The sequence below is a fragment of the Podarcis tiliguerta genome (genome assembly GCF_965153285.1).
Source record: "Podarcis tiliguerta genome assembly, chromosome: 16".
In the NCBI taxonomy this organism is placed as follows: Eukaryota; Metazoa; Chordata; class Lepidosauria; order Squamata; family Lacertidae; genus Podarcis; species Podarcis tiliguerta.
In genome coordinates this window covers 29,792,869-29,817,100 of record NC_139549.1, presented here as the reverse complement: position 1 = coordinate 29,817,100, position 24,232 = coordinate 29,792,869, and the positions used below count along the sequence as shown (strand labels likewise).

General features: G+C 46.1%; 1 protein-coding gene across 1 annotated transcript in view; it reads left to right on the top strand.

The window, feature by feature from the left end:
- The first annotated feature begins 10,598 nt into the window (after window positions 1-10,598).
- YDJC (YdjC chitooligosaccharide deacetylase homolog) overlaps window positions 10,599-24,232 on the top strand; it is a 114,063-nt gene continuing 100,429 nt past the window's right edge. The window contains exon 1 of the mRNA XM_083418367.1: window positions 10,599-11,003. The gene's annotated coding sequence lies outside the window, so the exon portion shown is untranslated. The remainder of the gene's footprint in view (window positions 11,004-24,232) is intronic.

The following is a 24,232-nucleotide window of genomic DNA, read 5'->3' as shown; positions in this document are numbered from 1 at the left end:
TTGCAGAGGCAGATTTAGGGAGCGTTACTGGTACTGCCGCACTGGGCACCGAGCCCAGAGCACCGTTGCCACTAAAAGGTAAAGGTACCCCTGCCCGTACGGGCCAGTCTTGACAGACTCTAGGGTTGTGCGCTCATCTCACTCTATAGGCCGGGAGCCAGCGCTGTCCGCAGACACTTCCGGGTCATGTGGCCAGCGTGACAAGCTGCATCTGGCGAGCCAGAGCAGCACACGGAACGCCGTTTACCTTCCCGCTGGTAAGCGGTCCCTATTTATCTACTTGCACCCGGGGGTGCTTTCGAACTGCTAGGTTGGCAGGCGCTGGGACCGAACGACGGGAGCGCACCCCGCCGCGGGGATTCGAACCGCCGACCATGCGATCGGCAAGCCCTAGGCACTGAGGTTTTACCCACAGCGCCACCCGCGTCCCCTACCGTTGCCACTATGATGTAATAAATGCGTAGATCGGAAGGTGACGGATGTGGCCCTGCCAAATTTTGGCCTTGCACAAGGCACTGCTGAAATTTGCACACCCAAACTCCGCCCCTGAGAACTGTATCTCTGTAACAGGGGAAACTATGGTTCACAGGATTCCTTGCATGATGTGCTGGGTGTGTTTTAAATGCAGAGTGTGGATCTGTCCTAAGAAAATATGACTTGCACATAAACAGTGGTTCGGAAGAGGAAGAAACAAAGAAAATCTAAAAAGTAATGTAAAACATTACTATAGCACTTTAAACAGACATAACTTCCCCCCCAAGAATCCTGGGAGCTGTAATTTGTTGGGTACAGAGAGTTGTTTGGAGACCCCCCCCCCAATTCCTTTCACAGAGCTAAAATCCCCAGAGTGGTTTCACAACCCTCTCTTCCCAGGGGTTTCTGGGATCTGTAGTTCTGTGAGAGGAACAGGGGGTCTCCTAGCAATTCAAACTACACTTCCCAGCATTCTTTGGAGGAAGCAGTGACTGTTGAAAGTGCTATAATCCTGATTTAAATATACAGTGGTACCTCGGGTTACATATGCTTCAGGTTACATACGCTTCAGGTTACAGACTCCGCTAACCCAGAAATAGTGCTTCAGGTTAAGAACTTTGCTTCAGGATGAGAACAGAAATTGTGCTCTGGCGGCACGGCAGCAGCGGGAGGCCCCATTAGGTAAAGTGGTGCTTCAGGTTAAGAACAGTTTCAGGTTAAGAACGGACCTCTGGAACGAATTAAGTACTTAACCTGAGGTACCACTGTATGATGTGGATATGGCCACTCTGAGAAAGGCATACTCCGGGTGGCGAACTCTGAGCAAATGCCTGCAAGCTTTTCACCAGTGACCACCTGTATAACTTGTTTCTTCAGCTTTCTTAGCACAGCAGAGCTACAACAGGCAGAAAAGTCATTAAGCAGCCCGCCAAGAGCATCATTAATTTTCAAGTAGTCCATGGGGGGAAAGATTTGAGTCTACTCTTTTTGAAAATAACACTTGTCAAAACCCACAACGGTATTTGAAAATCAAACCGTTCATAAAGGATGTTCAGGGTTGAAACCAGCATGAGTTTTACTCAAAGCGGACCTGTTGAAATTTAGGGGACCTAAATTAGCCATGCCTGTTGATTTTAATGGCTCTACTCTGAGTAGGACTAACATTGGCTCCTGCTCTTAATTTCCTTGTACACGTGGCGTGGTGATTTGCAACAGAATTAATCCTGTGTGGATGGATGCAAAACTTGGAAGCCGATAGAGCTGAAATCTTAAGAAGCAGAGTGCGATCTGGTGAACAGCCCGCAAGAAATCGTGCAAACTCATTGCTCTAATAGAGGCAAGAGGAATTGGGGTGTGTGCTTTGTTCCTTTTACTTTTCATCGAAATGCAGAGTTGGATGGGACCCGGTGGGTCATCTAGTCCAACCCGCTATTCCCCTGCATGTCGTGGGATAAAGAAAAGCTGGCCACTTCTATGTGGGAAAGGCATATTTTGCAGGAGAGGGCTGTAGCTTGGTGGTAGCTTCCGATTTGCATACAGAAGGGCCCAGGTTCCTTCGTTAACATCTTCAGATAGAGCTGAGAGAGGCTCATGTCTGAAAATCTCAAAAGCAGCTGCCAGGAGGCAATATAGTCATATCTCTGGTTACAGATGCTTCAGGTTGCGGTTTTTTGGGTTACTGACCGCCGAAACCCGGAAGTACCGAAACGGGTTACTTCTGGGTTTTGGCAGTCACGCATGTGCAGAAGCACTAAATTGCATTTGCGCATATGGAGAAGCGCCGGGTCACAACCCGCACCACTGCGGATTGCGGACGCTTCAGGTTGCGAATGTGCATCCCTGCAGCCTTCCTGCAGCCAATCGGAAACTGCACCTTGGTTTCTGAACGTTTTGGAAGTCGAACGGACTTCCGGAACGGATTCCGTTTGACTTCCAAGGTACCACTGTATTGAGCTTAGATGGACCAATAGTATAAGGCACCTTCTTGTGTGGGTAGGGGAGGGTGTCTGCATTTTATGCCTAGATAGCTCAGTTGGTTATAGTGCAGTGCTGATAATGCCAAGGTTGCAGGTTCGATCCCCCTATGGGACAACTGCATATTCCTGCATTGGACTAGATGATCCTCAGGGTCCCTTCAAACTCTATGATTCTGTGATTTTAAAACCTGTTTGGTTTAAGAAGCCGTGTCATTTGTTTTCAAAAACAACCACAGAAGCATCTGAAGATTCTTGCTCCTCTGCTGAGAAAGGGGTGTGATCTGGTGTGCAGTTGTAGCGTGCGTTGTAAACTGGTGACGGAATGGGTTAAGGCATGGGGGGGGGAATTCCTTACGGTGGAAAGGGGACATGAGGAAGGTGCTTTAAAAAGTGTTCAGGGTGTTTGTTTGTTGTTGTAGTGATCTGGCTTCACCGCTGCGACCCTTCCACCCCCCCCTTCCCGGGCCGCAAAGTACGGTGCCATCTGCTCAGGAGGGGTAGTGCAGTTTGAGAGATTTAGGAACCCTCCCTGAATGCATCGGAACAGGTTGGCTCTTGCAAGGCTGAAAGAATCCCCGTTTTCTGGTAGGATTTGTACCAGCTTGCAAGATACCTTAAGAAGCCGAGGCTGGAATGCGAAAAATGCAGCGAATGCTTTTTCTTTCCTTTTCGAAGAATTAGAAAGAGAATGAAAAGTTTTTTTTGGGGGGGGGGGCAGCGGAAAGAGGAGGCAAAGCCCTGCTCACCTCGATTTCAATGTAGTGATGCTTTCTGTGGTTGTTTTTGGCTGCCTGTTCCAAAACAGCAACTGTAGCCCTTTGCCAAGAAGGCACCCTGACCCTCTTGGTGAATGTGGACATGGTACCCAACCAGTGGCATAGCGTGGGTTGTCAGCACCCAGGGCAAGGCAAGTAATTTGCGCCCCCTAACCCGGGGCAAGGCAAGTAATTTGCGCCCCCCCTCCCGCTGCACTGTCCCTCCCCCAGATAGTCCCTCGCTCTCTCTCCGCACCGCATGCCTGGCACCCTCCCCTCCACAGTGGGCGGCGACCCGGCGGCTCGGATCGGATTCGCACAGCCAGCACTGCAGTGAGAGAGTGAGTGAGCCAGGTAGGGGCAGAGAGCTGCGAGTGCGAGCGCCCCCCCCCAGATGTTGCGGCCGGTGCGGCCGGCCCCCCCTGCACCTCCCACGCTACGCTACTGTACCCAACCACAAAAGAGTCAAGTGGGAGTTATCCTGTCAATCTTTTTTTAAAGAGGAGTGCAGATTTGTACAGTGGTACCTCGGGTTAAGAACTTAATTCGTTCTGGAGGTCCGTTCTTAACCTGAAACTGTTCTTAACCTGAAGCACCACTTTAGCTAATGGGGCCTCCTGCCGCTGCCAGCGCACAATTTCTGTTCTCATCCTGAAGCAAAGTTCTTAACCCGAGGTACTATTTCTGGATTAGCGGAATCTGTAAGCTGAAACGTCTGTAACCTGAAGCGTCTGTAACCTGAGGTACCACTGTATTTGAAATCCATTGGCTGCTACGGGCTGCAAGCTTTGATTAAGTAATCAGTTAGATCTGTAGTTCCCAAACTTTTTCAGGCTACTGCCCCCTGGGTTCCATAAAGTGGTCCTCACTGCCTCTCACCCTCCCCATAAAAAGCATTATTCAAAATTGTGGTTTGCGTGGCCCACGAAGGAAGATTATAGCACCATAAAGTTTGAAATGGGAAGAGTTACTTGCATATTTATTCGAAACCCAGTGTGAAAACTATTCAGCTTAATTAATAAAACAAATTGAAGAATTGGAATCAGCGATACCATCGTTTCAAAGTCTGATGGTTATTGACACCTCCAGAGGCCCCTCCCCCACCTCCTTAGCACCCCCCCTTTAATCTCACTGCCTTCCAGAGTGAGTTACCCCCCCCCCCCCCGGCTCTGGAAACCACTGAATTAGAAGAATGAATAAAAAACAAACATTTAAACTGACTAAAAAGAAGGCATCGCAATTAATCAGATAACACTGGTGGGAAAGTTCATTAAAAAAAAATTAAGTACAAAGATCAACTATGTTGTCAGCAAAATATTGGAGCTACGATAAAGTTTCTTCCACATGGCAGCGGGGAAGGAAAGTTGGAGAGGATCGTGGATGAAAAATGCACTTGCAAACATACAAAGGAAAACGTTGAGGCTGTTTCTTAAATTTACTAACGAACGGGGAAACGGTCTTACCTTTCAGAACAAACTTCCCCAGGAAAAATCTTTGCACACAAGTTTTCAGAACTGATAAAAAGTTCTTGAAAGTATCCTTTGCCAGTGGTTTAATGCAAGGATGGGGATCTCATGGCCTTCCAGATATGGTTAGACTACAAATCCCATCATCCCTGACCAGTGCGCTATGCTGACTAGGGCTGATGGGAGTCTGACAGCATCAGCAGGGTAACAAGTTTCCATTCCTGGTTAGTTAATTAATTTATTTTTTAATAATAATTTTTATTAATTTTAACATATAAATTATAATACATACGACAAAACTTCACCACTTATACAATTTTTTTTTGGACTTCCATCAGCACCTCTGATGATCCACCGTTTTAACCACTTCTTATGAATTTCTTAAATTCATATTGCCTTTAATTATCTTAACTAACCATCCTCCCCTTTATCCATAGTTCCAATAATTCACCTCACAAACCTACTTCTTGCAAACCTACAAACGTAGTCTGATCATCACAATTACTTTTCAAATAATCTGTAAATTTACACCAGTCTTCTGTGAATTTCTGGTCCTGCAGATTTCGAATCCTTCCTGTTAGTTTATTTAGTTCTGCATAGTCCATTAATTTCATCCTCCATTCTTCTTTCGTCGGTAATTCTTCTTGCTTCCATTTTTGTGCCAATAATATTCTTGCTGCCCCTGGTTAGTTAATTTATAGTTGTGTCTAGTAATCAGTTGTGCACTGATGTGATTTATTATGGTTTTTGTTTTTAAAAAATGTGGTGCTTTTGTCTGTTGTGCTGGTTTATTTGTTTATTGCAGTGCTTGGAAAGTTCATTTAGTTCCAATAGTTCAAGTTCACCCCTTCAAAATAGGAATTAGTTCCAGTTCCAAGTTGCCACCTCCAAAAAAGAAACTTAATTCCGTTCCAGTTCAGTTCACATTTTGTTCATGTGGTCCTCTGCAATATTTCCCCAGCCTTCAAAATTTTACAAGTTGCTCAGCTTGAGTAAGACTAAGAAAACATAAAAAAACACACGATGCAATGTGAAAAAAATGTTTTTATTTACTTTCCCCAACAATTATGATCTTTAAGCTTAAACAGCTGCATCACTTTTCAGATAGATAAAAATGATAAATGCAATGGCCGCAGTCGAACACGGTGTGTGTGTATGAACTGAATTAAAAGTCGCCCAAAATCCCACTGTGAAAGAAACTTTATTCATATTCAGTTTACCTGAAAATCATGGAAACTACTTTCAGGTGAAATTCAGAGATTTTGGAATTGTTTTCATGAGCTAGTTGGTCCAAATTAGTTCATTCCAAGCACTGGTTTATTGTATGATTATGATGTCTATGTCTCTTTATTTCTTTTCTCTTTTGTATATATTTTTATAAAGCACTTGTAAAATGGTAGATGATGGGGACAATCTTAGAGGAAGCCCTTTTCTGCCATTATTCTCTCACAGGAGGGAATCAATCTTGCAACATTTGCTCATTTGCTGCAACACATACTTTCATGCAATTTAAAAGTGAAGAAAGTATGCTTGCAATAATAAGACTGTAGTATTGGAAGGGACCCCAGGGATCATCTAGTCCAAACCCCCCCCCCCCCCAAATGCAGGAATATGCAGCTTCCCCATATGGGGATCAATCCTGCAACCTTGGCATCATCAGCACCACATTCTAACCAACTGAGCTATTCAGTTTCCTGCAACGTCATTGTTTTAGTGACATGCACATTTATTTTGCAGCAAGTCCTTTTGCTTTCAGTGGAGCTTGCTCCCATAAAAGCTGTACTTTACTTAAAGGAGAACATCCCACTGTCTGCTGCGTTGTTCATTCCCTAATAAGTGTTCAAGACTGCTGCTCATATATATAGGTAAAGGTAAAAGGGACCCCTGGCCATTAGGTCCAGTCGTGACCAACTCTGGGGTTGCAGCGCTCATCTCCCTTTATTGGCCGAGGGAGCCGGCGTAAATCTTCTGGGTCATGTGGCCAGCATGACTAATCCGCTTCTGGCGAACCAGAGCAGCGCACGGAAATGCTGTTTAGCTTCCCGCCGGAGTGGTACCTATTTATCTACTTGCACTTTGATGTGCTTTCGAACTGCTAGGTTGGCAGGAGCAGGGACTAAGCAACGGGAGCTCACCCCATCGCGGGGATTCAAACCGCCGAACTTCTGATAGGCAAGACCTAGGCTCATGCTCTATCAGCGGAGCTATTTTGGATGCCAACTGAACTAACTTCCCCCAGGGGAGCCTTGAGGAAAGTCCCTTTATCCTAGCTCCAGGCATATCTACCTTGCCAGGACTCTAAAAATAAAACTAAAACATGTAAAGATAAGATGAGGCTGTGCGTTTGATTTGCCAGTTTTCTAGTCAAAATCTCACTGGCCTGCGGTACAGGCATGTTGGAAGAATTATTGGAACTATTACCGTATTTTTCGCTCCATAGGGCGCACCTAGTTTTTAGGGGGGCGGGAAATAAAGGGGGGGAAATTATTTCCCCCCCCCCCCAGCTCCAAACGGCAAAGAAGCTAAGACAGTCCGCTGGCTGTCTTGGCTTCCTCTTTAGCCATGCACAACCTCTCCAGCCAGCTTTGGCAGAAGCCAAGAAAGCGAGCGGGATGGATCCCGCGCACTGTCTTGGCTTCATTTTTAGTTGCGGGGCTGGGGCGGGGGAACCCAAACTTCCCCTGACCCCAGTCCCCAGAACAGGTCCGGGAGCGGCGGCAAGGTTCAGGCAGCTCCATAGGACACACACACATTTCCCCTTCATTTTTGGAGGGGGAAAAGTGCTTCCTGTAGAGCGAAAAATACGGTATATGAATGTTTTGCACCCATGTTTCATTCTTTCTGAGTATTATTCCTATTGATTTGTACAAAAGTGGTATATATCAGCAGAGCAATTCCACACGTGTCAACTTAGAAGCCAGGTAAATGATAATACATTTCTTGACAAGAATAGGATTGTACAGGGTAGTTGATTTTTGTATTATGTTAAGCAAAGGTTACAGCATTCTAGGAGAAACAACTCCCCAAATACATTTCATTTATTTGTTAATTCTAAACCCACCCTTCATCCAGGCAGGCACCAGGGACAGTGTACAGCAGGCATAAATATTATATATATATATAATGGCTAGGGCAAAAATGGCTAGGGCTAGTTTACACTGACCCAGAGTGGATCTCCATGGATTTGGACTGAAGTCTTTTCCTAAGCCCTCCTGAAGATGCCAGGGACTGAATGCTGGGCCCTTTACATGTAAAACACCAAGCTGCCTACTCCTCTGAACATGCTGTAGAGATGTGCGTGGCGCTGGGGTCTAAACCATTGAGCCTCTTGGGCTTGCTGATTAGAAGGTCGGCGGTTCGAATCCGCACAATGGGGTGAGCTCCCATTGTTTTGTCCCAGCTTCTGCCAACCTAGCAGTTCGAAAGCACACCAGTGCAAGTAGATAAATAGGTACCACTGCGGCAGGAAGGTAAACAGCGTTTCCATGCGCTCTGGCTTCCGTCACAGTGTTCCGCTGCACCAGAAGCAGTTCAGTCCTGCTGGCCACATGACCCGGAAAGCTGTCTGTGGACAAACGCTGGCTCCCTTGGCCTGAAAGCGAGAGGAGCGCCACAACCTCATAGTCGCCTTTGACTTGACTTAACCGCTATGGGGTCCTTTACTTTTTACCTTTTACCTTCTGAACATGCTAGTACTTCTGTTGAAAACTGAAATATAATTAATGTTGGAGACCCCTACACCAGTTCAGTTCCTATAGATGATGAGAATGCTTCATTAAATTTTATATTCTGCACATCCTCCCAAAGGAGCCCAGGACCCCATATAAGTGATAGAACAATAACAACATCGTGAAAACAGCTTCAAATACAGATGCAGACTGCGAAAGATTGCAACTTAAAAAGCTCATTGAGCAAATCACAGTTATATGCAGGAAGTCAGAGTAATTAAAGAGGGGGAGAAAAGTCAGACAACCAGCACCCTCAATCCTGATACTATTTGGCTGAGTATACCTTGAAGTTTATGTAATATAAAGGGCTGGACTGATGTAAATTGCCAAGAAAAAAAAAGCTGACCTTTAATGAATTGTTCTCAAACCAAATTTCCAACTTCCTGATGCGTACGTTTCATTTGCAAGCTTGCATGCTCATTTAACCAAAAACAGCCTTCCTCAAACGGATGTTATATGGAGCTGATGGGAATTGTAGTCGAAAACATCTGAAGGTCGCCATTTTGGGGAAGACTGACCAATATCAACCAAGCAATGGCATTCCGCTCCAGTGTTTCACAAAATGAAGACACACAATTTGCATATCAAAATATCATTGGACCCAGACACACTGCCCACTTTAAACACCTCTGAAGGTTCTGTGCGGCACATAGCTAAACTATGGAACTCACTGCCACAGGAAAGGAGGCATCGGCGGCCACCAACCTAGATGGCTTTTAAAAGGTGATTAGACAATTTCATGAAGGGAGATGGCTATCAGTGGCTACTAGGCCAGAATGGCTTTTCTCTGCCTCTGCAGTGGGAGCAGTAAATGTTTCCAAATACTAGTTTCTGGAAACCACAGGAGAGAAGGGTGCTCTTGTGTGCGAATCCTGCTGGCAGGTACCCTAAAGGCATCAGGTTGGCCATTGTGAGTACAAGATGCTAGACTAGAAACTGGTGACTGGGAGCAGGCGCTGAGACCGTATAACACCGGTCTTGAAAGACCTACATTGGCTCCCAGTACATTTCCGGGTACAATTCAAAGTGTTGGTGCTGACCTTTAAAGCCCTAAACGGCCTTGGTCCAGTATACCTGAAGGAGCGTCTCCACCCCCATCTTTTTGCCTGGACCCTGAGGTCCAGCGTCGAGGGCCTTCTGCCGGTTGCCTCATTGCGAGAAGCCAAGTTACAGGGAACCAGGCAGAGGGCCTTCTCGGTAGTGGCACCCGCCCTGTGGAACACCCTCCCACCAGATGTCAAAGAGAATAATAACTACCAAACTTTTAGAAGACAGCTGAAGGCAGCCCTGTTTAGGGAAGCTTTTAATGTTTAATAGGTTATTGTATTTTAGTGTTTTGTTGGAAGGTGCCCAGAGTGGCTGGGGAAACCCAGCCAGATGGGCGGGGTATAAATAATAAATTATTATTATTATTATTATTATTATTATTACTACTACTAGATGGATCCAACAGGCTCTTCTTTTGTGCTTAAAGTAATATATTAAATTTATCTGTCATTGTTTGAATCTTTGAACCCTCCAATAACTCGTAATGCTTAAAATGTTATTGGGATGCCTGAGAAGATCTAGCTAATTACCGTATTTTTCACTCTATAAGATACACCAGACCACAAGAAGCACCTAGTTTTTGGAGGAGGAAAACAAGAAAAAAAATATTCTGAATCTCAGAAGCCAGAACAGCAAGAGGGATCGCTGCGCAGTGAAAGCGGTGATCCCTCTTGCTGTTCTGGCTTCAGCGATAGCTGCGCAGCCTGCATTCGCTCCATAAGACGCACACACATTTCCCCTTACTTTTTAGGAGGGAAAAAGTGAGTCTTATAGAGCAAAAAATACGGTAAGAAGCAGCTGTGTGAGGAACCTAGGAAGCTGACGAATTCAGACCAACAGTCCATCTCCCCCATTACTGACTAGCAATGGCTTCTCCAAGGTATCATGCAGGCCTCTTCCCCCCAGATCTACCTGGAGATGCTGAGGAGCTTTCACCTGCAAAACAGGTGCTCTACCACTAAGCTATGGACTTTCCCTAAAGGAGGGTGTGTCCTAGGGCAGTGTTCCCCAACCTTGGGCCTCCAGCTGATTTTGGACTACAACTCCCATCATCCCTAGCTAGCAAGACCAGTGGTCAGGGATGATGGGAACTGTAGTCCAAAAGCAGCTGGAGGCCCAAGGTTGGGGAACACTGTCCTAGGGCGCCCCAGGCAACTCACAATCCAGCCAGCCAAACAGAGCCTGGGGCCTGCATATAGAAGGCCCTGTGGCATTTTCAGCCTGTATAAAAATTATCAGATGACAAGAGATGGAAAGGACGTCAGTTCAAGACCCTGGAGAACTGAGATGCCATAAGAATAGACCAGCAGTGGGGGAGCTGTGAGCCTCCAGTGCTGACGGACTACAGCTCCCATCATGACCACTGGCCATGCTGCCTGGGGCTGATGGGAGTTGTATTCCCGTGACATTGGAGGGCCACAGATGTTCTCCCATCCATGGGCTATGTTGAGAAAGCGTCTGACCTGGTATATATGGCTGCTTCCTATGTTCTGATTTTTTTTTTTACAGGCAGGAAGAACAGGAAGTTTATTGAGGCCTTGGTGGGTCACTATCCTGGTGAGTTTTGGTCAACTTGGTGGGGCAATTGGCATGCAGGCAAGATAAGTACTATCTTGGGGCAGTCACCCCAAAAATGGACACTTGGGGCCATTCTAGATCATGGCGTTGAGTCATGTTATTGCGCCACGCGGGCAGGATTTTAAAATCACAAATAGCCACCTGGGGCAGCTGCAGCTAGGGTGTTTGGCAGGATCCGACCATTGCATGACAGGGGGAAGGGGAGCACCAGTCTTTTGACCCCTGACTGGAAATCTTACAGTGGTACCTCAGGTTAAATACTTAATTCATTCCGGAGGTCTGTTCTTAACCTGAAACTGTTCTTAACCTGAAACACCGCTTTAGCTAATGGGGCCTTCCTGCTGCCGCCGCACCGCCAGAGCACTATTTCTGTTCTCCTGAAGCAAAGTTCTTAACCCGAGGTAATATTTCTGGGTTAGCGGAGTCTGTAACCCGAGGTACCACTGTACACTGTACAGGTTCCACTGTACTTGCAAATAGGAATGAAATTTCTCATTGGGTTTGTAAATCCAATTGCGCGTGCAGTGGTGGGGTGTGTTTGCGCCAGGCCCTATACAGTTCTTGGCAACGTTAGCAAACTACGCTTCTCATCATTCTTTGGAAGAAGCAGTTACAGTATAAAAGAGGCACGATACCTCTTTAAATGCATAGTGCAGATGGAGCCTAGGTGTGTGACTTGTGTTTCTGCTTGACTCCACCCACTTTTGGCATGACCTGACCCAATTTTGGAACGCAGCAAAGTCAATTTAGTTTGGGATAGCGCAGCCCTCAGCTTGAGAAACCTTCCCCTGTCTCCCTTGAATGATTGGCGCAATATGGCTCAGCCGCCACCCTTTTGCTGGCTATTTATGTTTAAAATAACAACAACAACACCGCCTTCTTATGTTCATTTGCTTGGTTTTTAAATCTGGGACACCAGCCCTAACATCGCATCTAGTCTGCTCCCGAGACCAGTTTACGTCGTGTGAGTTTGACTGCGCTTCTCTGCTAGAAAACGAGACCTTCTGCATATAGGATTTTCAAGTTGGTCAATAAATTAAATCGATGAATTGATGGTCGCCATCAAGCTGCAGAAGAGGGGTGGGGAATAATTCTGTGGTGGGGGAGCATGCTCCCCCCCCCCCTAATTTTTAGGTATATTGCACAGAGGGCCCTTCCATCTATAAGATTTCCCTCACCACCGGCAGTTTTATACCCCAGGGGTAGGAAACCAGTTCCACCACCCAGTATATTTCTGGCTTGCAACTCTCAACAGTATGATTATGATGACTATTGTGAATTAAATTTATTACTTGCCCTTCACTAGCTGGTCCAAGGTCGAGTTACAGCAATTTAAAATTGGGAATTAGAAACAGTTGAAACAGATCCCGGGTACAGGAATAGGGTGGGACCTGAAAACATGCGTCTCAAGTGTCAAAGGCTGAGGTAAAGAGGGGTGACTGCATTTGCCCAAAAGCTGGGGGGGGGGGAATTGCACAATTTAAGGGGTCTCCTGAGCCACCCCTGAACATCTGAGGGAGATGGAATAGCCAAGAGGGACTCCTACTGCTCTCAACACCCAGAAGGGTCTGGAGAGAAGGAGGTGGTTTCTCAGATGAGTCCTTCCTTTACTAGTGGAGTCCTTTCATTCCTGACCAATGGCCATGCTGGCTGAGGGAGATGGAGTCTGGCCACATCTGGGGAAAAGCAGGTTCCACATCCCTGGAATTGAAGCTCCAGAACCGCTTGAACCTATCAATTCAATCTGAGCTCCCAGTACAGCTGCTCTTTGCTAATAGGAGTCGTACCTTGGAAGTCGAATGGAGTCCATTCCAGAAGTCCGTTCGACTTGCAAAACGTTCGAAAACCAAATCGCTGCTTCTGATTGGCTGCAGGAAGCTCCTGCAGCCAATCGGAAGCCCCGACGGACATTCGGCTTCCACAAATACCTCACAAACCAGAACAGTCACTTCCGGGTTTGCGACGTTCAGGAGCCAAAACATTTGGGAACTAAGCTGTTCAAAAACCAAGGTACGACTGTATAAAAATACCAGGAAGCTTCATTTTGTAGACAAGATGAATTATTCTATTATTTTCTCATCCCTGTGCCCTCTGCATTCTGTAAGTTAGGGAACTCGCAGGTCTTTTAAAAAGTTTTCATTTACAAACTTCTCCATACCTAGTGTGTCCTCTGGGTATGTAAAAACCATTTCCTGCTTTTGGGGTGGGCCCACCTCACTTCCAAAATGATCAGAACTCCTCCACCCAAATTTGCTGTTAGACAGAATGATGACAGACTGAAGCACTCCTAGAAACATTCTGTTTGAGCTCACATTTCAGGATATTTGGACCTTTGGGGCATCTCACGCTATTTGTATACAGTGGTACCTCGCAAGACGAATGCCTCGGAAGACAAAAAACTCGCAAGACAAAAGAGTTTTTCGTTTTCTGAGTTGCTTCGCAAGACGGATTTCCCTATGGGCTTGCTTCGCAAGACGAAAACGTCTTGCGCCTTTTTTTTTTTTAAACCGCCAATGCATTCCTATGGGAAACCGTCAATACACAGTGGTGCTTCGCAAGACGAAAAAATTCACAAGACGAAAAAACTCGCAGAACGATTTAATTTCGTCTTGCGAGGCGCCACTGTACATGCATGAATATTGTGAGTCTGGGATAAAGTGGGCTGTTTCAAAGCGAACACCTGTATAACAAGTTTTGCATTTGCCGTCTGGATGCAGAAACCTTTCAAAAAGCCCTTTTGGTGTCGTGTCTGAAAATGGCCCAGTAGCCTGATCCATGCTTGCTTGCTTAGAAATGATGGTCACTGGATTGAAAGAGACTTGGCTCTCATATAAGCGAGTGCAAAGTTGCAGTTTTAACCTCTGGTTTAGGAGAGCTGGGATGTAATTTCTGCTGAACCTCAAGCATACATTTTGGGTCATTTTGGCCTATTTGCCTCGGTTTCCCCCCCTTAAGCTGGGAAAGTTTGTAGCCTTCTTTGCAGGGTGGTTGCGAGAAGGGAGTAAGAGGCAAAAAGCCCTGCTAATGAGAGAATGTTATTGAATAGATTGCTAAAAGCAAGGAAGAGATTGTCTTGTGCTTCTGATGGCTGGTATTCTAACATTTTCCCCCCTGTGAAATTGCAATGCTTACAGATACGTTACGAAACTACTCAAGTCACCTGATACAGGAAGTTACGTCCCATTTGAGAACCTTGAGGGTAAGACCCTATCAATATTGCCTCTGCTTCTGTGTTGGGTCCTAGTAGTGCAATATTGCTTATAGGGTCTTTTCCTTGGGGGGGCACTCTTCGAGGGAAGGAATAAATAAATAAGTAGAAATTGAACCAAAAACAAAAGCAGAAAAGGGGCAGGTTGGTTAAATGAAGACAACAGTTCTTGCGATCTAGAAGGGGGCAGTAATATATTATTTGACGTTGCATAACATTGTGTTCTTCTCCTAGACAGATTTTTGTTCCGGGGTTTGTGGCAGACTTAAGAGAAGAAACTGCCTCATCTTCATTTTTTAAAATAGGCTAGATCCTGCGCAACCAGATATTAAGCATCATTACTCAGAAAGATTTACTACTGAGTCCACTAAGACTTCACAAGTTACGAGTGCATTGAACTTGAGATATTGAAAGAGGGCTGGGAATAAGAACACCATTGTTTGCATGTATCAATAACCCAGGTTTTCTGGCTCATTGTGGTTTACTGTGGACTAGCAGCTTGATGATGAATTCTGCCTGATCCCTCCCCCTTTGGTCCTTTCCAGACCAAAAAGCTTTTGACAAATCTGTCGATTTCAGTTTTTCCTATCTTCAGTATTAAATTCCTTTCTCCACATTTCCGCAGCAGTCTGTGGTTATAATTAACCATTTTTTAAAGTCCTTGTGAAAATCCATTGGCGTTTCAGTGCAAATTTCTCCTAAAGCAACATTTTTAATGTACTTTGAACTAATATAGACATTTCTGCAAGCAATTTCCCCTAATATAAAGCTTATTGTTATTATAGTATGCCTAGTTATGCATCATATTTTTTTATTTAGCATGCATAATGTCACTAAGAATAGGCTTTATGCACATACACACACACACATAAATGAAACATTTTTGAACACATTATTTGGTTGGAGAAGTCCACAGCAAAATTCAGAGAAGTGGAAATTTGAAGCTTTTCTTTTGGTTTGTATATTGCTTCAGGAAGTGTGAATGTGGTAGGTGCAAACTAAACCAAAGGCCTCACCCTGCCCACCCTCAGCTTCCCGTCACGTCAGAAACGGGGATCTTGAATTGTTGCCCCCTAACAAGTCTTGTGGGACGCGGGTGGCACTGTGGGTTAAACCACAGAGCCTAGGACTTGCTGATCAGAAGGTCGGTGGTTCGAATCCCCGCGACAGGATGAGCTCCCGTTGCTCTGTCCCTGCTCCTGCTACCAAGCACGTCAAAGTGCAAGTAGATAAATAGGTACTGCTCTGGTGTTCCCGTGCGCTGCTCTGGTTCGCCAGAAGCAGCTTAGTCATGCTGGCCACATGATGCGGAAGCTGTACGCCGGCTCCCTCGGTCAGTAAAGCAAGATGAGCGCCGCAACCCCAGAGTCGGTCACGACTGGACCTAATGGTCAGGGATCCCTTTACCTTTACATAACAAGTCACAGGCACTAACCAACCTTAAAGCATGGTTTGTTGCTGGTTTGCTGACTATGGGATGATCCCTGATTCAAACATAACAGGAAGCTAAAGTTTCTTTCTGCTTTGTTTTATCCCGCTGTGGTCAGAGGCAGCAGCGGAGCAAACCGATTGGGCGCCTGGGGCGACGTACGTGCCTGCCTCCTCCCACTCAACTGCCCTACAGCTGAGGGGGAGGCAGCGGCTGGACCGTTTGGGGCAGAGCCTGCGGGCGCCCAAGCCACCATGTCACTCCCAGGAGAGACGCATGGTTTGGGTGCGCTGCAGGTGAGTGCCGCCTGGCATTTCGTCACCCCCTCAGTTGTTACTCCCAGGGCAGCCTGCCCCCACCGCATCCCCTTCCTCCTGCCCTGGTCAGAGGCAGAACAAAGTTGGGGTTAATCAGGCAACCTCCATCGGCATGTTGTTTCTTTACAGTAAACTGCAACAAGCCAGAAAGTCGGGTTTATCCTTTGGTACTTTTACACCGGCTGCATTTCCCAAAGACTTTCTGGCTTGCCGCGGTTTATTGTGAACAAGCAATGTGCCAATGCAGGTTGCCTGTCAAATCTTTTGTTTGGTGCTTTTAAACCAGTTGCGTTTGCACCTATTAAAAGACGGGTCAGGCAACCTGCACCGGCCTACTGCTTGTACACAGTAAACCGCGACAAGCCGGGATGTCTGATTTACTGTTAGGGCCAGAAAAACCAGGGTAGAAACATCGATCCAAAGATTGATAGCGTATTACTCCTTTCCCACGGCTAATTTCACCTGATCAGCAAATGACATTTCGCCCAGGAATAGACCCAGAGGCATTATATAGCTCTGCGATCCTGCTTTACTGAAAAGTATTTAAAAATAACGATAACCTGCAAAGTGAACACAAACGCCTGTTGAAAGGCAGCCGGATTCGGTTTTGGGAAGCCTGGCTGAATGGATTTCCTAAGCCAAGGGGACAAGGGCTCTATCTGATCAATAAAAGTCTCTTTCTCTCTTCCACCCCACTCCACCCCTGCTCAATACGAAGGTATGTGGGGAGAAAAAACGGTGGAAGGGTGTTAAATCCCTTATTCCCCCCCCCCCACTCCTTTGTAAATTATCAGTCACAGGAGAAGCGGGGATGGGGGTGGGATTGACAGAGGGCCTGAAAGGGTCTGGGTGGGTGGCCTCCCTGTTTTTCAGGTGGTCTCTCTGCTCTCTCTCGCTCTCTTTGAGGGACCTTTTGAGGCCCGGAGCAAAAGGGGGGAAAGGGCAAAGTGGGGCGGGAGCGGACTTCAGACCGGATTAGAACAACAGAGTAAAACACCAGGCCCGGAAAGGGGGAAAGGTGGTGAAGGGGGGGGTGGGAATTGATGGGGGTGGGGAGAAAGAGAGTGCGCTCATCAATTCACTGCAGCAACCAGCGCTGTGAGGCGGGCCCAGGGACAATAGCAGCCCTTTCGGAGCCTCGCCTCCCCCCCCCCAAACGAAGCCAGGACCATCTGTATCTCTGGCCCGGCGTGGTCTGCTGCCGACAGCAAGGGCCTTTGAGCTGTTAAATAGCTCCTGAGCTCTGTGGGGAGGAAAGGTGGTGGTCCCTGGGCACTTGGACGTGGGCGGACCCCCTCACCCCCCCCCCCCGTTTCTCTTCTGGCAGCCCCCCAAAGGCTACGATAATATATTGTAAACACAGCAGGTCGTGTTGGATTCCTGGGATGTTTTTATACATTCGGGAAGGAGGGAGGCGGAATTAACTGTCGCCCGCTGTATAACCGAGGTTTTCCGCAAACGGGGTGGGAAGATTCGAGGGCTGCTTTGAAAAGCCCTCTCTGACTCATGTGCGCATTCATTTTGTGGGTGTGGCTGGGTGTGTCAGAGCATGGGGAGGGGCTTAGGAGGTAGGGGGGGACCCCAAAGGTTTCCAAAGGGGCAGTCTGCTACTCTTTCCCTGTTGCACTACTGTCCAAAGTTACAGCTAGCAGTGCAATAATGAAAGGGCGTCAGCCACCCCTGAAGAGCTGCATTGGGCAAGGGGGGGGGGTCAACTTGGGTTGGACCATTTAGGATCGTTTTTCCCTGGCCAAGCCCACCCTCTCTCCCTCACCCCCCCCGAAAACGTCATCTCAGCATTTGGTAACCTTCGGCGGTTTCTTGAGACCAGGTGAGTTGTGGCTGGGAGGTCGGCTGGTCCTATGGAGAAGGTAGTTTGACCCGAGATGGGCAGGGTATAAATTATTATTATTATTATTATTATTATTATTATTATTATTATTATTATTCTGCCCCAGTGGTTGGCAACCAACGAGGCTGAAGGGGCCAGAGTTTTGTTTTCTTTGTCTGCTGACTTCCACGCAAATCCGAGAGAGGCTTTTATTTCACAGGTGCAGGTAATAGACTCAACAGCACCCACTGTAAGTGTTTCAGCAAGGAATCAATAGAATGGAATGAAGATTTTGCCTGTGTACACTCCATACATTATGTTGCGAACCTCCCTAAGATCTACAGATTAAGAGCGGTATAGAAATTTGATAAGTAAAATGGAAATAAAATAAATAAATGAAATGAATATTCCCCCCTCCAAAACAAAAAACCCCAACACCCAAAATTCCTGGATAATGAAGCTTTACCCCTCGCTGAACTACAGTTCCCAGCGCCCTTAACAAACTACAATTCCCAGTATGCTTGGGGGCTGTGTTCGCTTTAAATGTGTGACATGTACACAGCCTTTGTTAGCGCCTTCCCTGGAAAGAAATGATGGTGAACCCGCTGCCCTTCAGATGCTGCTGTACTCCAAGTCCCATCATCCCTGACCAGTGGCCACGTGGAGCAGCGAAGGGTCCCAAGCCCTGCTCTACAGCACCCCAGTTGCTTGCTATGATTTCCTTAATGACAACAATGGAAGAGTTAAGGCTGCAGTTCGAATCCTGCTTAACCTGGGGGCGAACCCCACTGAATTTGGTAGGATGGAGCCAGCATGGTTAGGACTGCGCTGTGAGCGTCCCACCATCTTGTAGGGAGAAGAGGGCTCCCCAACCCCTTGTTTTCTGTAAGCAGCTTTTCTATGGATGTAGGAATCTGCCATATTCCGGATCTACCCCAGTATTGTCTACTCTTGACTGGCAACAGCTCTCTCAAGGTTTCTCGAGAGAAGAGACTTTCCTGCCACCGGCACCCTGATTCTTCTTCCTTTTTTAAAAAGCTGGCGACGCTGGGGATCGAACCTGCAACCTCCTGCATGCAAAACATGTTTGGCCAGCTCAGCTTGGGAGAAAGCCACTGCAGTGTCTGAAGGTGTGGGGCGGGGCGGGGGGGGGGCTAATAAGAGACAAGAGAGTAAGGGCTATACCTTGGTTCTCAAACTTAATCCGTTCCAGAAGTCCGTTCCAAAACCAAAGCATTCCAAAACCAAGGCGAGCTTTCCCACAGAAATCAATGCAAAATGGATTAATCCGTTCCAGACTTTAAAAAACAACCCCTATAACAGCAATTTAACATGAATTTTACTATCTAACAAGACCATTGATCCATAAAATGAAAGCAATAATGTACTGTAGTCACACAATCAGTCAATCAATCAATCAATCAGTAGCTGAACTGGGTTCCACACCATCACAAAAACAAAATAAAAAAGCCACAAAAATGCAAAGTAAATAGCAAAAACAGACAAACCTCAGCGTAACACTCAAAACAAAAGTGTGGAACTCAAAATGGAGCATGTTTGGTTTCCGAAAAAAGTTTGCAAACCAGAACACTTACTTCCTGGTTTGCAGTGTTTGGGTTCCAAGTTATTTGAGTACCAAGGTGTTTGAGAACCAAGGTACCACTGTACAGGTGGGCACAAGGAATGTCCGAGGTGGGGGGGGTGTGGATGTGAGACACATGTCCATCTCTAGGACACATTTCTGGAGTCATCAATTCTCATTCGACGGAGAAAGTGAAATCTATTTCTGTAGGTCGGGCAAGGTGTATGGAGAAGACAGCTTGCAGCATTTGAACCAGAAGCATTTATGAGACTGTATGAAATGATTTCTCAATAAAGGCACGTTGCCCTGTGTTCTGTTTTTTAAAGTTGAGATTTGGGTTTTATATGGGCTTATTTAATGTGGAGGTTCCCTTTTTTCCCTTTCTGAATTCTCTCTCTCTTTTTAGGAGGCCGTTACGTCAAAGAGTCATTTGGATGAGAAACAGGGATACAGGGAACTCCCGATTTATGCAGGGGTTGTGTTCAGAAGAACACATATTAGCCCTCCCTGAACCCTAATCTCCCCACCCCACCATGCCTACTTGCGGTACCAAAAACAGCACACTCGTCAGCAGTCATGTGCAAGTGGGGAGTTTGCCTGTATTGCAATAAATTTATAGGGCATGGTCCGGTCTAGCTGAGCACTTTTATTTTTTATTTTTTAAATAATATTTATTAAAAGTTTAAAGATTACAGAAAAAAGTAAGAAAGAAAGAATAAACAATACAAATCAATACATTACAATACATAAAAAGAAAACAAAGGACACAATACATCAAAACAAAAACAATTAAAAACACATCCAATATTTATATTCATCTTTCATTAACTTGTTTCTAGCTGAGCACTTTTAAATTCAATTGATTTCAGTGCAAGAGACTTTGGCTTCATTTGTGCTATCGTACCATATCATTGTAGAGACTCCCCCCCTCCCACTTTCCCAAATAAATAGGCAGTTCTCAGAGTGGTTTATAACTGTCAACCCCTCTTCCCAGGGAACTCTGACAATTGTCGCTCTCTGAATGTGCTGGTCCGGGGGGGGGGGGGTTTACTGTCCGGCGTGGTCTAAGTCCGGTCCTAGGTCGAGGGTAAGGAGGCTGTCAGGGGCGAAGTGAGGTCCAAAGCGAGGAGTCGGGGATGGTCAGGAACTCAGGAGAGCAGGTCAGGGTGCCGGCAGGAACAGGTTACCAACGATGTTGCTCCCACAACCTGGGACTGAGCTGACTGGCCTTTATCTCCTCTGAGGCCTAGGGCGGCTCCAGTCCACAGGTGACTTGCCTCTCCTGGCCTGGAGGTGAGCACTCCTCCTGCAGGAACTTAGTTCCCTCCGCCTCTCTGCCCTGAGCCTCTGCAGCTCAGGAGAGGTTGGAGGGTTACTGGACCCAGAGGGAGACTCACCTTCCCCTGACAGGGCTGAGAAAGGCGCACCTGCAGGCAATGGGTCCTCCATCACCTCTGGAGCAAGAGTGTAAGCAAGTTTATTAGATTTGTGAGGTCCATGCCTTTACACAAAATACCATAAAACATTATTAAAAGATGAACAATAAAATTATAGAAATAAGCTAAAATTCATGCCATGCTGTCCCAGCGAAGAAACTACCCAAAAACCCCCGCCTTTCAGGGAAGAAGATACAGCAACAGGTTAGGGGAGCAATGGGAGGGACCTCACCATTTCATCCAGGAACCATACCCTAGTTTTCATAGCCTTCACCACAAAGACCGCTACCACGTGAGAAATCCGTGGATCAGCGTCCACCAATAAAAACTTTACTTGGTCCTCAGAGTTGGCTATTGATTTGGGAATAGTTTGTAACATCACATCCCTGAAGGCCGAATAGATGGGACAATACAACATGTAATGTGTGAGATCCTCTTTGGTTCTCATATGACAAGGACATATACGCTGCTCTACTGGGATTTTTGCATATCTGCCTGACAGATAGGCCGTAGGAATGGTTTGAAAACGGGCCATGGTGAAAGCTCTCCGAAGGGTGGGATTGGTGATATTCGCCAAGTAATTGGCGCAGGTTTTGACTGTTTTCAGACGGGGAAACCAGTGGGAGGACGCTGGGTTCTGTATTTTTGTGATATCTAACAGAGCGTCTCTCTCCAGGATCCATTCCCGAACTTTGTCCGGGCTCCACAGTTTGAGAATATTAAACTCCGGTAGGGTGTATCTAACCAGGATCTCAGATAGGTTTTGACGCCAAGTGGTGTTCTTTTGAAGAGATACAAAGGCTTGTTTGGCCAATAAGATGTTTGAAGTATTTGCAAGGTTGATGTAAAATCGTAGGAATCTTAAGTGGGCCCTGGCAGACACAGAGGGTAATCCAACCTCCACCCTCAAGAAAGCTGCTGGGGTTCCTTGGGGAAGGCCTAGAATCCTCTTGAGATAATAATTTTGCAAAATTTCAAGCCGTTCCAACAGCCTCTGGTTCCACCCCCAGAGTTCTATCCCATATAACATCTGGGGAATAGCTTTCCCAACAAAAGCTCTTAATGCCGGGATCACCAATTGTCCTCCCCGGGTATGGAAGAAACTAAGCAGGACACCAATTGTTCTTCGTGTTAGGATGGTTACAGCCTTAAAGTGAGCTAGCCAACTAGATGTAGCCTGAAATGTAACACCCAGATATTTAAAAAAGGGGCACTGTTCAATCACATGTTCGTTTAAAAACCATCTAAAGGTGTGGCGAGCTCTAGTGAACACCACAATTTTTGTTTTGTCATAGTTTATCTTTAGTGAGTTATGGGAACAGTAGGCTGCGATCCCCTCCAGCATGCTGCGTAAGCCTCTTCGGGTGAGTGCCATTAAAGCCATGTCATCGGCGTATAGCAATATATTCAGACGTTTACCTTCAAGGGCTGGAGCCGATGACTTGTACTTTGCCATGTACTGAACAATGTCGTTTATATAAAAGTTAAAAAGAAATGGGGCTAGCAGGCATCCCTGTTTGACCCCTTTCCCCAATGGCAGTGGGTCCGTAAGAGTTCCCGATGGCCCAGTTCTGATTTTGACTGTAGTATCTGTGTGTAACTCTCTGAGAATTTTTAAGAGTCGTCTATCAATGTCCGTTTCATATAATTTTTTCCATAGTCTATCTCTACAGATTGAGTCAAAGGCAGATGTCAAGTCAACGAAGGCCACAAAGAGTCTGCTCTTATACGCTTTTGCATATTTAGCTACCAGGGTCTGTAGTACCATACAGTGACCTATCGTATTGTGGCCCTTTCTAAATCCTGCCTGTTCCTGGTTGAACAGGTTAGAATGGTCCGCCCAATCTACCAACTTGTTTAATAAGTACCGGGTATAAAGTTTGTATGCGATGTCCAGAAGGCTTACAGGGCGGTAGTTTGCTGGATCTTGAATATCTCCCTTCTTGTAGATAGGGGCTACCACACTTAGTTTCCAATTTGCTGGGATTTTACATGTGTTGTTTATTGCCGTAAAAAGTTTGGCCAAAAAGATGGCCCACCATTGGGTATTTGACTTAAATACCTCAGGGGGGATCATATCCTCACCAGGAGCTTTGCCATTTTTTAATGTTTTAATTAACTGTAGGCACTCTGATTCCGTAACAGGATCCCAACTAGCTAGATGAACATTCTTCAATGGGAGGGACGGACTCGAATTAGCAATATTTGAGGGTGTGTATAGCTGGAAAAAGTGTTGAAACCACACCTCGGATGGAATACTGTTGTTTACAATTTTTCCTTTGGATGAGACTCCCTGTGCTACTATTGCCCAAAATTTTCTATCGTCTCGCGATTTAATCGCCTTATCAAGTGCCTCCCATTGTTCCTTCCTATAAAGGGATTTCTTGAGTTTTAAGGTGTTTTTATAGTAAGAGCGCCATCTGTGGAGATTTACTATAGATGACAGAGTCCTCTCCTGTTTTACCTTGTTTTGTTGCTTCCTAAGCAGGGATCTTAGCTTCCGGCAATCTTTGTCAAACCAGCCCCCCGATTTGTTATGTTGTTTGGGAGGCCTGGAGTTTGTAAGTAGTGGGAAAAGAGACTCTGAGACCCGCTGATATAGTGAAAAAGGATCAGAGTTGGGTAAAAGACACTGGTCTCTCAGAACCAATAAATCTGGAGAGTGCAGGTGTTGTTTAATTTTAAGCTCCAGCTCGCTGTTCCATTTACGCCTGCGTGGGGCCGGTGCTTGAGGAGGGACTGCACGATGTAGTTGTTGTAATCCCCCTGATTCGAGGGGAGTTAGTGAGATTGCTCTAGGAAGATGGTCGCTCTCAGTTCTGTTAAAAGTGCTGAGACCCTGTGCCCTCTCCAAAATTGTTGGAGAGACCAGGATATGGTCAATCACACTTGCACCGCGAGGGCCGATAAAAGAAAAAAAACCTCCTGACCTATCCATGTAAGTACCATGCAGGTTGTACAAATTATGCTTAAAGGCGATCTCCAGTAATGTATTACCTGCCTTATTCAGGACCTTTTCATCAGAACTCCAAGGGATAAACCAGTCCGCTTCTGGTAAAAACTGGGATTTGGAGCCATACGAATTGATGTCACTGCCTATCCTAGCATTAAAGTCACCTGCCAGCAGGATGTTCCAGTCAGGAAATTCTATTTTGGCCTTCTCCAAGCATGACTCCAAATCTTCCCAGATTTGTATTGTCTGAGAGGAAGTACACACGGGGGGAATATAAACGTTAAAACATAGAAAATCTCCTCCTGTGTTATTGGAGATAAGTAAAATCTGAAAATTGTTGCTCTTCATCCACTGCAGTTGTCGCACCCTGTACCCTTGCTCTATAGGGATAAAAGTGACCAAACCGCCGCTAGGTCGGCCACAGTTATTTAGTTTTTTCGCAGGGGTAGCAA